The 15,854-nt window shown below is 44.2% G+C and overlaps 1 protein-coding gene across 2 annotated transcripts in view; it reads left to right on the top strand.

Annotated features, from left to right (window-relative positions):
- The window catches only part of KCTD6 (potassium channel tetramerization domain containing 6), a 46,513-nt gene that overhangs the window by 7,399 nt on the left and 23,260 nt on the right, over positions 1 to 15,854 (top strand). The window lies entirely within an intron of this gene.

The raw sequence follows: 15,854 nt of genomic DNA, 5'->3' as shown, positions 1-15,854 counted from the left end.
ACAGCCCATAAGCCCAGGATGTCTCTCCATTTACTCTGGTCTCCTTTGACTTCTTCATTGGCCCTCTGCAGTTTTCAGCATGCAGATCTTGCACATATTTTAATAGATGTATACTTAGGTATTTATTTATGTTCTTTTTAGGCTGTTGTGAATGATATTCTTTAAATGTCAGTTTCTAATGGTTAACTGCCAGGATACAGAAATACATTTGGTTCTCAGTAGTTGACATTATGTCCTGAAACCTTGCTAAACTCATTCATTACTTCTAGGAGCTTTTTTGTAGATACCATGGGATTGTCTACATAGATGATTGTGTTGTTTGTGAAGGAGATAATTCTACTTCTTTTTACATATGTATGTCTTTTGTTGCTTTTTCATGCTGTAGCACTGGCCTTCTAAGTACCAGCGTTGAATAGGAATTAAGGAAATGGACATAGTTGCCTTGTTCACCATCTTAGGGAGAAAGCATTCAGTTTTTCACCAGTAGGCATGATGTGTCTTTTAATTTTTTTGTAGATAACTTTATTTAGGTTAAGAAGTTTCCTCTGTTCCTACTTTTCTCAGTCCTTTTATCATGGCTGGCCACTGAATTTTGTCAAATGCTTCTTCTGCATCAACTTATGTGATCCTTTGATTTTTCTTCTTTAGTTTCTTAACAGTGTGGATTACATTGATTGATTTTTCCATATTAAATGTTGCACTTGGTCATGTTGATATATATCAGGGGTCTTCAAACTATGGCCCGCGGGCCACATGCAGCCCCCAGAGGAGTCTGATCCGGCCCGCCAGGTTTTTTGGGCAGTGAGCGCAGCCAAGGTGTTACAGTAGGAATTAGTAGTTCATATAGTCCGGCCCTCCAGCTCTCTGAGGGACCGTGATCTGGCCCCCACTTTAAAAAGTTTGAGGACCCCTGATATATATCTATAATAATAATAGCATAATATGCAAATCAACTGAACAGCTGAACAGCAGAACGATCGATCGTCTGGATGACTACACTATGACACGCACTGATGCCAGGCCAGCCAAGGTGGTTGCAGTGCAATTGGTCGGCGGGATGTGGGGTGGGGAGGGGAGCCGCCATCACCCCATGATTGCCCTGCAGAGGGAGGCCCAGGCCACTGGCTGGCGGGGCAGTCTATCGGGGCAGAGGCGGGAGGCTCCACAATCGATCATCCCACAGAGGGAGGCCCAGGCTACCTGTCCAGCGGTACTGTGGCGAGTGGGCAGGATCTCCCTCTGCAGGGCAATAGATCGAGGGGCTCTAGGACTGCAAGAGGGCACAGGCTGGGCTGAGGGACCCTCCCCAAATTCATGAATTTCAGGCACCAGGCCTTTAGAGGCCACAGCTACAGGGGATGGTGGGTGGGTGGCTTTGTCTGGGCCATGGCCACAGGCACCCGAGACCGCAGGGTGGGCAGTTTGTCCCTCTCCTGGGCCCTAGCCTGGCTGGTCCCCATTTCTCTCATGTGAGCTCATTTTTGCCTGGCTGGTCCCCAGTCCTCTCTCCCCAGTGTTGAGTGTCTGAGCAGTTCCAGTGCAAGGGCGTGATGGTGTGATGACCATTTGCATATTAGCTCTTTATTATATAGGATATATATATTTATATTTATATTTATTTTATTTATAAAATATATACTTTTAATGGATTTGCTTTGCTAATATTTTGTATTTTGTTGAGATTTATGTCTATGTTTATGAAAGATAATGGTCTATAGTTTTTGTATTATCTGGGTTTTGTTTCAGGATAATGTTGGTCTCAAAATGAGTTAGGAAATGTTCCTTCCTCTTCTGTTTTCTGAAAAAGATTGTGTAGAATTGGTTTTCATTTTCTCTTTAAATATTTGGTAGAATTTATAACTGAAACCATCTGAAGACTTGTTTTCCAGGGACTTTTAACTCTAAATTCCATTTCTTTAATAAATGTATAATTATTCAAGTTATCTTTTCTTGGGAGAATTGTGGTTGTATTTTTCAAGGAACAGAGCCATTTCACCTAAGTTGCCAAATTATTATGTGTTGGTTTATTCATAGGATTCAAGTGAAAGCCTATGGGTCTATAGTGATATATCCCTTTTCATTCCTGAAATTAGTAACCTGTGTCTTTTCTTTTTATTTCTTGGTCAGCATGACTAGAGAGTGTGATATTTAAAATTTTCTCAGGTAAACCAGAAGGTTAGGTTCAGGTTGCAAGTTTCAAGCTGTCAGCTGTGTGTGGGCTGAAAGCATTTGCAGTGCTAGTCAGATCGGTCCCACATGTGCTCTACCCAGTGATCAGTCAGGGACCTGGGTGGTGACTACCTCCTGGGGTTGGGTCAGGGGAGAACAGAGAAAGAAAAACAGAAATCATGATGGGGTACTCCCACCCCCAAATACACACACACACACACACACACACACACACACACACACTCCTCTGATCAGAAAGCAAGGGCTTCTCTTGCAGCCTTCCTGTCTGTACCTGATGAACCTTCTGGGTTTTGAGCTTAGACCGGGCAATACTGAAGGAAAAATTGTGAAGTCCCCACCAGTTTGGTGCACCTTTGGATTCTGGTTTCTTTCCCTAACTCAGTATCCTTAGAGAGCTGCTCCATGCATTCTGAAAGGATTTCTATGTAATTGCAGTCATTGTGATAGGTAAGGTGCACTATGTTTGCTCTATCTTTCCTAAATCGGAACCTGGTACTTCTGCTTAAATGTGAGCCTTTAAGACATACTCAGTGCCCTATGCTGTTTCCTCATTAAGAATGCATTTTGTAGGAGTTTGCATGTCAGTGTAAGTAGATTTCCCTCACTTGCTTTCAGTGTGGCTATTAACTGACGTCCTATTACATTATGCTCTAGTCTTCTAGTCTGTTATTACAACCACGGCGCATTGGAATGCCTTGCCCAATTGTCTTTGCACACTCATGCCAATGCATCTGCATAATTTCTAGAGAAGAATCTCAAGGTTAAAGTAACTGTGCATTTTAAACTGTGTTCAGTATTGTCATACCTCCCCACAAGCAACATCTCAAAGTGCCAATTTCCTCACACTCTGGCCAATATAGTTCATGTGCGCATGTTTCTACTTGGAGATCTGTACTACAAGTGGCTTCTGTATCTCAGCACTCTCATCTGCTAAGTGTGTGTCGTAGTCTGTGTTGCTAAAACAAAATACCGTAGCTTCTAAACAACAGAAACTTATTTCTTAAATTCTGGAGTCTGGAAAGTATAAGATCAAGGCGCCAAGAGATTCATTGTCTGGTGAGAGCTTGCTTCCTGGTTCATAAATAGTCGTCTTTATAGAAAAATATGTTTTTATTGATTTTAGAGAGTGAAGGGAGAGAGAGAAACATTAATGAGAGGAACCATTGATCGGCTGCCTCCTGCATACTCCCTACTGGGGATCGAGCCCACAACCTGGGCATGTGCCCTGAGCGCTGACCTTTTGGTGTGGGACAGTGCTCAGCCAACTGAGCCACACCTGCCAGGGCAGATAGTCATCTTCTTAATGTCCTCAGCTGATGGGAAGGGTGAGCTCTCTGGTGCTCCTTTATAGACACTAATCCCATTCATAAGGGCTCTGCCCTCATGGCTGATTATCTACAATAGGCCCACCTCCAAATACCATCACACTGGAGGATAGGTTTCAACCTATGGATTTTGGGGAAACAAAACATTTAATCTCTTGCAATTGGGATAATAGTACCTACCTCATAGGATTGTTATGAGGGTTAAATGAGTTAATGTTTGTAAAGCTGCTTAGAATATGTCTGCCACATAGTGGCATATAAATGTTAATTAAATTTTTTTTTTTTTAATTTCAGAGAGGAAGAGAGAGGGAGAGAGAAATATAAACTTAAATGATGGGAGAGAATCATTGATAGGCTGCCTCCTATACACCCCCTACTGGGGATTGAGCCCGCAAACTGGGCTTGTGCCCTTGACCAGAATCAAACCTGGGACCCTTCAGTCCTGTAGGCCAATGCTCTATCCACTGATAGAGCTAGCCAAACCGGCTAGAGCTAAATGTTAATTAAATTTTTATAATAAACTAAAGTCTTTCAAGAGGAATTCACCAGAAGGGAAGGACTCATGCCAGGGAACAATGCCTACCTTGTGGAGGGATTAAGATGACAAAATCGAATGCAATAATATAATTAAAGTATTTTGCACAGTACTATGCTACACAGTAAATGCTGAGTAAATACCAAACGTCGTTGATGGGGTTTCCCTGGTTTTCTTTGTGGCTGTGAACTGTCACCCAGAACTAATGCATGCAGGCCCAGCACAGCCCTTAGAAGGGCCTCTTCTCCTCTAGGAAGAGCCACACTTGAACAGGGCCAGGCCCTGAGGAGCAGCCTCCTAGCAGTGGAGAAGCACACAGGACTTTATGGGACCTGCTCTCACTGGTGTCTGCAACAGACAGAGCAGCTAAGAAACAGGGCTCTTGAGGGGCAGGTGCGTCTCCCCATTCTCTCTGCACAAGGACTGGAGAAAATCTGGATTTATGGGCAGTTGGGAGGAAGGCCAGAGGGCCCAGAGAAACATTGATTGTGGTTAACACGGTAAGTGGTGACTCAACTGGTTTACCTAGAAAACTAAGAGATGGTACTTATGGCTCTTAGCTGGGAAAAGGGTTAGTCTGGCCAAATACAATTCAGCATGTGGTAAAAACCAAGTAATTCAAGGTGTTAACTAGGTCTTTAAATAAATTAATTTAAAAATCTGTATCATACCATATATGTAATAATATGCATGTACAATGTATATAACATGTAAGATGTATTATATATACATTTGTATGTATAGAAAGAATAGAATTCTAACTACTTGATTTTTACTACAGACTGAATTATATTTTATATTTGTTATTTGTAACACCTATATTACATGTTAACATCTGAATATATTATACTAATATATGTATATCACATATGTGTAATTATGACTTAGATATATAATATATAAAGAGAGACCTAGTTGGTATTTCCAGTTAGAGTTTACTAAACACTGAATTATATTTTATATTTCTACTAGAGGCCCAATGCAAGAAATTTGTGCAAGTGAAAGAGCAGGCCTCCTCTCCCCTCTCCTCCCTGCTGCTGGCACCAGCTTTCCGCTGGCACCTGCACCCGGGCTTCCCTCCTGCCCTGCCCTCCTGCCACAGCCTGCCGGCCGGTGGCCTAGACCTCCTTCTTCAGGGTGATGGCTGGGCCTGGTGCCAGTGGGTGTCAGCGTGATCCCGGATGGTCGTCCAGAAGGTCGTCTGGATGGTCATTCTGCTATTTGGCCGTCTGGTCTAATTAGCATATTACACTTTTATTATAGGTTTCTGATATTAGAAAATAGTGAAAGTTATTAAAAGATAGTCTGTGGGAAAAGGTGGGTATTTGCAGACATGACGCAGTTTTCTCAGAGCCGCTCAGAGGGGTTTTAGTACCTCGGCCTTTTCCCTGCTCCTGGCCTGCTTCTGCAGGGTTGTCTGGAGACCGCCGCTTTCCTGCTGGTGTGCCTCTTCCTCCTCTCCGGGCCTGCTGGAGGCTCTGAGACGTGGAGGGAGCTGGGAAAGTGGAGAGAAGGCTGGATTGGGAAAAGGCCCGATGCCAGGCCTGAGTGTCTTGTTAACTGGCTGACTGAGTGACTGAGCTTTCTGAGCCCCTCTCTGCAGCTCCAGAACCAGCCCTGTCCTGTGTGGGCTGCCCACCTCAGGCTGAAATCAAAGGCAATGAGGTGACCGTAGAACCTGAAAGCACCTTATGGGAAACCTGAGAGTGACCATAGTTAGCATTTATTGGACAGGTACTCTGTGCTATATTCTCATTTATCCTCCCTCACAATCCCTTTCAAAGGTGATTATTATTAACTTATTTGGATGCATGATTTATACATAGTACAACATTCAAATGGTATAAAGATTTTACTGTAAAATGTGGGTCTATAATAATCAGGCAAATTAATGTAGAGAAAGCAAATATGGCAATGACAACAGTTGTATAATTTTAATCTCTGTGGTGAATAGGTGGGACTTCATTGCACCATTCTTTTAACTTTTCTGTACGTTTGAAAGTTTTTCATGACAAAAACTTGGGAGAGGGAAGTGAGTCTCTCTCCTACCCCCATCTCCCTATGCCACACTCCTCCCAGGAAGCAAGTAACCTTACTACTTTCCTGTTTCTCCTTCCAGAGATACTCAGATTTTATGGGTGTGTTCGCATGCACACATATCGGATCCATTAGGTTTATTTCTTTAAAAAAATATTTTTACTGATTAGAGAGAGGGAGAGATAGAAACATCAACGATGAGAATCATTGATCTGCCGGCCGCCTCCTGTATGCCCCCTACTGGAGATGGAGCCCTCAACCCAGCATGTGCCCTTGACCGGAATCCAACCTGGGTACCCTTCAGTCTGCAGGCCCACGCTCTATCCACTGGGCCAAACCGGCTAGGGCCATTAGGTTATTTCTGATGCCGCATTAGTAGAATGTAGTTCATGGAAGCTTTAGAAGCGCAGCTGTTTAGGGAAAGGACCTTCCAGGTCAACCCCACCCTTTTCTTGTTGTCCTGACAATTTTGTTTCCGAAGCTGACCCCTAGAGGGCGCTCGCTCCACTTGAGTGGCTGCAACAAATTGCAAGAGGCATAGGAAGGCCACCACGTGACTCGGGTGGAGGAGGGAGACGTGACGGGGGGTGTGGGGTGGGGGGGAACAGAACGAGGACTGCAGAGTATAAATACTTATGTCATTTGGCCTTAGCCACATTTTTTGTGGGTTGCAAAACTCAGACTCAGAGCCCACATTTGGCCTCGAAGCAGCAAAGGCTAAAAGAGGAGAAGGTTGCCCAGAAATATTCACCCACATGCTGTACCCTGAACTTTCAGAGGCTAGATAAAACGCCCCGTTTCTAGGCATGAGACATTTCATAGCATCCCAAACATTTTGATGCTGATTACTTGGCTAGATTTATAAAAAGTGTTTTTACTAAAGGAAATACATTTTGTTTAATAAATTAGATCCCACTTACATAACACGGGGGTTGGAGATGTTTCTGGATTAATAACACCAAGCTCATTCTATATGTGTGTGCTTATATTTAGGGAGACAAGATTTTTCATTTTATCTCTGTATCTGTGTAAAAATGAACTGTATAATAATAATGAGTGTGCAAGTTTTAAAAAAAATGTTTAAGCTAACACCAATAGGTAAATGACTAGTTTAATCAAATAGGAAAGTTTTTTTTTTTTTTTATATATATATTTTTATTGATTTTTTACAGAGAGGAAGGGAGAGAGATAGAGAGCCAGAAACGTCGATGAGAGAGAAACATCGACCAGTCGCCTCCTACACATCCCCCACTGGGGATGCGCCCGCAACCAACATACATGCCCTTGACCGGATTCGAACCCGGGACCCTTCAGTCCACAGACCGATGCTCTACCACTGAGCCAAACCGGTTTCGGCGGAAAGTTGTTTTTTAATGTTGAACATGTACACTAATTTGAAGAATAAAACATTTTTGCATTAAGAATGTGTATATAAAAATGCAACTAAAAATAAAAAATGTGTATATAAAATATCTAGTTTCAGAATTGAGGCGATTTGAAAAAAATGTCTATGACTTAATATACAACATAAGTATAGAATATAGCATAGTTGTTAAGAAACGAGTTTTATACCCTAACTGGTTTTGCTCAGTGGATAGAGCATTGGCCTGTGGATTGAAGGGTCGTGGGTTCCATTCCAGTCAAGGGCACATGCTGAGGTTGCAGGCTTGATCCCCAGTAGGGGGCGTGCAGGAGGCAGCCTATCAATGATTTACTCTCATCATTGATGTTTCTCTCTCTCCCACTCCCTTCCTCTCTGAAATCAATAAAAGTATATTTACAAAACAACAACCAGTTTTGCCACTTGCAGCAATTTGTACTTCAAACACAGTCCAAGAAGCAGTGGGTGAAATAAGATGATTCGTGGTAACTGTTTATAATAATATTTATAATAACTCTTTATAATACAAAAAATGTAAAATAACCTAAATATTCCTGGGTAAGGGTCTGGGTTAAAAAGTACATACGATCCAGCCATGAAATGGAATATGAAGAAGCTGTAAAAGGAATAAAAAGCTCTCTGCATATGAGAAGCACATCCATCTTTCCACCTTATTCAGATTTCTGCAGAATGGTTATGAAGGGAAATTTGAGAAATCAGGTGATGCTTTCAATCACAACTTTTTTTTCTTCTAACTTTCTATTTTGAAAAATTATATATATATATATATATTTTTTTAAAAATATATTTTATTGATTTTTCACAGAGAGGAAGATAGAGGGATAGAGAGCTAGAAACGTCGATGAGAGAGAAACATCGACCAGCTGCCTCCTGCACACCCCCCACCGGGGATGTGCCCGCAACCAATTTACATGCCCCTGACCGGAATCGAACCCGGGACCCCTCAGTCCGCAGACCAACGCTCTACCACTGAGCCAAACCGGTTTCGGCTGAAAAATTATATATTCATGGGAAGTTACAAAGATAGGACAGAGAGGCCCCTTGTAGCCTTCATCCACTTTCTCCCAATAGTTACAGCTCAGGGAGCTATAGTATAATATAAAAACCAGAAAATGACAGTGCAGGTGTGTGCTGTCTTATCACCCGTGTAGAACTGAGTAACCACCACTGAGAGAGACTGAACTGTTCCTCCCCACAGAGATCTCTCCCTGATGCCCTGTTACAGCCATACCCACTCTTTCTCCCATTATCCCCACCCCTGGCAACCACTAGCCAGTCTCCATCTCTATAATTTTGTCACTTAGAGAATATTATGTAACTGGAATCAGACAGCATGAGATGGGTTTTTTCCACTGAGCATAATGCCCTTGAGATCCAGCCAAGTTGTTGTCGGTGTCAGTAGATTGTTCCTTCTTATTGTTGGATAGTGTTCCATGATATGCATGTATCACAGTTTGTTTAATCACTCACCTATTGTAGGGCACTTGGGTTGTCTCCAGTGTAGGTTGTTCCAAAGAAAGCCGCTATGAACAAGTATGAACAGGTTTTCTGTGTGGACATAGTTTTCATTTCTCTGGCATAAATGCCCAGGACTGTGACTGCTGGGTTGTAGGATAAGTGTATGCTTAGTGTTAAAAGAAATTGCTTTCCAGAGTGCTGTACCATTTTACATTTCCAACCACAGTTTTCTTATGTAAAACGTTGGCTACTGTTAGCACAATGGCACTAGGCCAAGAGCTCATGAGAATCGGAGACAATTTTAATGTCTAGAGAAAAATAAACTTAATATACATTAGATAGAGGGGGAAAAAGGTCAAGACTAATCTGTTTGCTGACCTACAAGGTTCCATGCTTACGTCTCAGGTTTCCAGAATGCCTCTTTTTCTCATCCGCAAGCTAATGATTTGTTGAAAAGCTACAACACGTTGCATAGGCCGTTGGGGTGTACCCGGGTTGTATTCCATCCCAGATTTCCCCACGAAGGTTGGACTTATTTCCGGACTGTTCTACCCCCAATAATAGTCATTTAGAGAACTTAGTGAGTCATTTCAGAACCATTCTCTCCCGGGGACCTCTTTATCTACACACCCCTGCCCAGGCTCCCAGCACTAAGCAGCATTAAAATTGCTTTGAATATGGCCCCCCACCCCCAACCCGGCCCAGTTATCGTTGTTGGAGTATAGGGGTGAGGTCACACTTCCCTGTGTTAGGACTGCAGGCTCCAGGGTCATGGACATACTGCCCTACCTGATGTCTGTGGATTAGTAACTCCTGAGCCTCAGTTTCCTCACCTGTACATTTGAGGTGATCGTACCAGCTAATGGGGCCATTCAGCCCTTCTGGACAGTTACAGAGTGTGTGCTACGGGCCAGCTGAGGACACAGTAGTGAGCAAGGAGGAGGCCCTCCCCTCAGGGAGTGTAATGAAAAAAGAAAACCTAAGTAAGGTGTCCAGCCCGGCCTCTGGCATGTTGGCCTTTAAGAAACATTATTTCTTTTATTATTATAATCAAACCCAATATCTTTAAAAAAATATTTTATTGATTTTTTACAGAGAGGAAGAGAGAGGGATAGAGAGAAACATCCATGAGAGAGAGTCATCGACCAGCTGCCTCTTGCACACCCCCAACTGGAGGTGTGCCCGCAACCAAGGTACATGCTCTTGACCGGAATTGAACCCGGGACCCTTGAGTCCACAGGCTGACACTCTATCCACTGAGCCAAGCCGGTTTCGGCTCAAACTCAATATCTGTTTATGGACTTGAATATGAACCCGGTATTATACATTTGGTTTAGTATATTCATTGTAGTCAGACAGTAATTAGCATTAAATGTCAGCTGTGCTGGTCTCATCCAATTGCTAAAATCAGATCGATTGCTGACCAAGAGCACTTCATTTTGTGCTCAAAACTTTCAAATTCAGTGTTTCTTGCTATAGAGATACAACTTTGAAGAGTCTTTTTTTTTTTTTTTCTTCCCCCTGCAGAAAGCTTTATTATTTCCATTTGGTCCAAGGCATGGGAGAGGGCTCCGGGGTGGTTAAAAGGATGCCTGGTGTTGTCAGGGAGAGGCTCAGGCAGATGCCAGACACCAGGGGGGTGCAGGAGCCCCTCAAAGTCTTCTGGGCTCCAGAGGCTCCTAGTCATGCTGGAGGGTGAGCCTCTGAAAGAGACAGTCACCCCGCCCAGCCTGGGGGCCGGCAGCCTGCGGAGGTGAGCCAGGTGGTCGCCCATCTTCTTGATGACTTTCCCCGGCTCATCCAGGAAGTCACTGAGCTGAGGGTCTGTGCCGTAGAACCCAGGCACGCAGAGCCACAGGGCCTGGTTCATGTTCTTCCCATCGCCACGGCAGCTTCCAGGAAGGCTTCTGTGTGTCCTGGGGAGGGTGTGGCTGCCGGGCTGGTTTGGCATCTTCAAGAGACTCTTGGAGCCCTTGAGCTCCTCAGCCCACTCCAGGAAGAAGTGGCCCATGTTCTCCACGGCCACATCGCAGCAATCCAAATAGGAACACAGAGAGAGGGGCAGGTGTGGGAGGCCCGCAGAGGCAGGTTGGCCAGGTGGTTGACGGTGGCCTCCACCTCAGGGGAATAATTCTGATGAGTTGGAGCTCATTGTTGCTCAGCAATAAGGAGTTAAACTCAAAAAGCAGTGTTGGCTGATCTCAGGTGGCTAAGATGCTTCCGAAGGTGGCCCCTGGAAAAGAGGTGGGAAGGTGGTTGGAGGCTGGACCAAAGGGGCATCTCTGGGTCTGTTCCATCCAAACCGGGTTGAAGCCAGAGTCAGATCCGGGATCGCCAAGGGCCCCGCCAGAAGGAAGAGTCTTTATACAAACTTGCAAAAAAGTCTCAACTTTCATACTTCACATATTATCAAAAGATGCCCACAGCAAAAAGATGAATTTCATTGTTTATAAAAGCCGACACATTTTATAAATATTTAATCAGAAATGCAAATTTTAGCAGGAGGGGGAAAAAAACCCTTAGAGGAAATTGAATTTTTTTAATCTGTAAAAATGCTAAAAATGTGGCAAAAAAAAATAAAATAAAATACGCCAGTTGAAGGAATGCAAACATACTCAAACAAGGCCTCAACTTTATTATGCAAACTGGTCACCGAGCGACCTGGTCACCTGGTAAATTTATCATTAGGATGCGTGGCTCTGGTCAGAATATTCTGTTCCTAGGGCAGACCATCATGGCGGCCGGGGGCAGGTAAGATATTACAGGCGGGCTGAATGGGAACGTCCTGTTGGCTTAGTCCTGCTTCCAGGAAGTAGTGAGAGGGGTGTGAGGATTGTCTCACTCCCATAGGGGAGGTGGGGGCCCTGTTCCCCAATATGACTTACACAGCCGCAGAGGTCTCTACATAGTAACCAACGGTTGTTCATTATAGTGAATGAACAGACAGAGTCCGGTAATGTGGACTCCAGTCACAGTTCATGGCCATCTAGCAATGTGACTGCAAAATTCCCACTTCTCCTCAGCCTGAGTTTATTCATGCATAAAATGAGAGTGGATTTAGATGGTGGCTACAGCGCCTGCGAGCTCTAGGATTTCCTGGGATTTCTCTTCGCTCAGCTCCTCCCATATTTTGACCTTTCCAGGCAGGCATGATGGGCTCTTGAAGAGAGCAAAGACTTGCTATAGCAAAGGTTAATGTTCCGGGCCCATAGATCCCTCTCCCCAGGCTCTCGGAGTGTAAATGTTAAGGTGATGAAAACAGTGAAATCTGGGCTCTGGTTCGGCGGAGGCAGAGCTGCCCACCTCGTGGTGCAGCCCGGGAGCTGAGGGCCTCCCCGTTGGCCTGAAGCTTCATAAACTTGGGCTTAGGCTGTCAGCACTGATGTAAAGAGATTTGGTCGTTCGATTTGCTTCTGAGAAAGAACTGAGGTTTCACAGCAGGCTTCGGGGGCCAATAATGAAACCTGAGCCGGCGTCTCACCCTCCACCCGAGGGGCAGAGAGCCAGATGTTTGCACAGAAGGCTGCGCTGTCAAATCCACGCATTCCCAAGCACCATGCCCGAACCACTTTAGAGGAGGAAGGTGTTGCGGTGTAACAGTTTTAATTGCTAAACCCCAGCCGCAAACACCAGTCTCTGGATTTACTAAGAACTGGGTGGGAACGGCTGTGAATGGGGGTAGTTTCCTGCCGGTGTGCTCATCTGTTTCTCCTCTCCCTCACTTGCTTCCTTGTTTGTGCCCAAGCCCAGACCAAAGGCCTCTGGACGATTGCCACCAGCCTGCTCTCCTCCCGTGATGGGCCTGGGCTGGCAGCCATAGGTTTACCTTCTCTTCTATTCTTGCTGGAATCTGTGCTCCTGTATCCACCTCAGACTCCTAGGAACAAGCAGCTTTGAAGTCTTGCCATAGCCGGTGTGAGTCTCAGTCCACGAGGCAGGAGGACAAGAAATAAAGCTTTCTCACCAAAGTCCACTCTGAGCGCAGGCCTTGGCCCTGTTGAGCTGGTTAAATCCTCTAGTGGCCCCTGGGCACACACTCCCGCTCCTCAGCAGCACACACACACCCCGAGTATCGCACAGGTCTGAGGGGTTAAGCAAAGCCAGGGTGAGAGGGGATGATTCTAGCCCTGGATCGTCAGTCACATGGTTGTCCCTGCCCAGGTGACCCCTTCGCTCCAGGGTCCTCTGCTGCTTTCCTGCGTATGGGGCCCCGGGAATCTTTCTGAGGTTGTCCCAGTGGCTGATTGCACCACCTTCCACAGGTTTCTAGACTACAGATAGCATTCCCAAATCGGCTTCCTTCTTGAATGGAGGAAGGGAGAAAGGAAAATACAGGAAGAGCCAACAGTGTGGATTAACACCCTCTGACATAACCAGTCCCCAGCCAGGTCTCCCTTTAACTCCAGCTCTGTGTTTATGCATGGGAGGTCATAAGCACCTACTTTCCCCAAAGGAATGATAAAATAATAAAAAGTAATATTCCCCAATTCTATTGAGTGTGATTCAGTCAGCACACTGCCTTTTCAACTAAGCACTATTATTATCTCCATTCTACAGGCCAAACACTGAGGCTCAGTAAGATAAGAAACTTGCTCAAGGTCACACAGCAAGGAGTGGGGAAGCCAGGATTTGAATCTCTGTTTTCCTGACACAAGAGTCCAAATTTTTTAAAAATATATATTTTTATTGATATTTTTAGGGAAAGAGAGAAAAGAAGAGGGGGAAAGAGAGAAGCATCGATGTGAGAACCATGGATTGGCTGCCTTCTGCATGCCCATTACTGAGGATGGAGCCTGCAACACAGGTGTTTGCCCTGACCAGGAACTGAGCCTCCAACTGGCAACCTTCCCGTGCACAGTATGATGCCCAACCAACTGAGCCACACCGGCCAGGGCTAGAGTCCAAACCTTTATTTATAAGCAGTGTTCAATTGCATTTTAGATGCTTAAGAAAATAAAGAGCCATACCTGTAAGCCTAGAGTAGCATTTAAAAACTCTGTTTTTCTGGAGTTTGTACTAAGGTCTGGCCTTTCTCTCAGTGGGACAATAAAGCAGCACCCAGCAGTTACTCTAGCTGCCAGGCCCAGATTATGAGTTCAATAAATATTTGTTGACTGATTGATTGTACATCTCACAAGCAATTTTGAATTTTCAAAAACTTTTGTGTCTGGTTCAGATGTGGCAGAAGTGAGAGGCTGCTGATGGAATTGTCTTCTCTAAAAAAATAAAAGCCTTCTATTCTACTTAAAAAAAAAAAAAAAAAAGAAAAAAGAAAAGAAAAAAAACCTTCTGAGACCTCTTCAATTCTTTCCTTTCCTTGGCTGCCCTGCTCCCAACCATTCCCATTCAGGATGGGATGTCCTGCAAGATTTGGGCAAGACAGACTTGGCTTTTAAATCCTGACTCTGACACTTGCTGTTTGTGTGACCTAGGCTGGCCACATTCCCCTCTGAGTCTCCACAAATATTCATAAAATGAGATCAATGAGAACACCCACCTCAGGGATATTGTAGGCAGCAGGCACTCAAAGTCTATTTCTGATCTGTTAATTAATTCAACCTCATCAGAGTATTCTATTAGTTTGAACTTTGAACTTAAGGTCCTTCTGAAAACCCTTCGGATAAATTTTAGAATTTACGTTTACCAGTGCAGCTTAAAGATGATGTATCCATAGGAAGAGAAAATGCTGACCCAAACCGACATAAATAAGAAAATACATCATGCAAAGGTGTGAGGGTTGAGCCACTGGGGGTATAAGGACCCAGCTTTTTCAGCTCTTTCTCAGCCACCTCTGGTCACAGGTTAACTGGAGCAGCAGGTAAATGCATCATGTCTAGACCCAGCAATACCCAGAGGTGGAACAGGGGCCTTTTATTCCAATGTCCTCTTCTTAGGAGCCAGGAAACCTTCCCCAGAAACCTATCAGATATATTCCCACATTCCCATGGGCAGAACGGGGTTGCATGCTCGAGCTTAATGGGACCACTGAGATGGAATTAAACCAGTTGGGATATATCTCTGAGCTAGGGAACTTCTTGGAGGATGGAAGCGTTCTAAAACTGGATGGTAGTGATGGTTGAATAGCTGTATGAATTTAGAGAAATTCATTAAATTGTACATTTAAAATAGATATACTTTATGGCTGTAAATTACATCTCGAGGAGGAAGAGGAGGAGAAGAAAAGGAAAAAGAAACCATCACCCAGGAAGGGACATGCGGGGCTATGGAGTCCTCATGATGCTTTTTTTCGGACTTGGCTGTTGTCTATAAGGGTATGTCCACCCTGTGAAAATTCATCAAGCCATTCACTATGCTTTGTGCACTATTGAACCTTATACCCAGTAACAAACTTTACAAAAAGAAGGGGGAAAAAATAGCCAATGGGAACACCATTTTTCCCCCAACAAGCAAAAATGTATTACTTTCCCGTTTATTATTTTGTATAATTATATCAGCCTGCCAAACTTAGTTTCGTGATGTTGGGGGTTAGGTTTTGTGTGCCAATACAGAGGGGTTATGGGAAGATATATTTAGCTAATCACACAAATGCTGTAAGAATGTCAGTGGACGCCACTGTTCCTTAATTATTCATGGCAATGATGCTCGTGGACAATATTCAACTTGCAACGAAAATAAATGGATGTTTTAAGAGGACTTGGTGGAACAATCAAATCATCAGCCTCAGGAAGTTCTCCCTCTCTCCGCCTGGTCCTCCTGCTGTCTGCCAGAGTCTCAATTCTATATTTATCTTTCAAATCAGCAGTATAGCAATTAGTTATTATAATAAGAGCTACCAATTCATTGTGTGCTGCCTTCATGCCAGGCACTGCATTATCAGAGTTTTTCATTCTTTAACGGCCTCATTTCATTGTCACAACAACCCTGCAACAGAGTTGTTGTTGTTTTT

This window comes from Pipistrellus hanaki, assembly GCF_964339955.1.
Source record: "Pipistrellus hanaki genome assembly, chromosome: 13".
In the NCBI taxonomy this organism is placed as follows: Eukaryota; Metazoa; Chordata; class Mammalia; order Chiroptera; family Vespertilionidae; genus Pipistrellus; species Pipistrellus hanaki.
The sequence above is the reverse complement of the archived record's forward strand: the minus strand, read 5'-3'. Positions and strand labels throughout refer to the sequence as shown.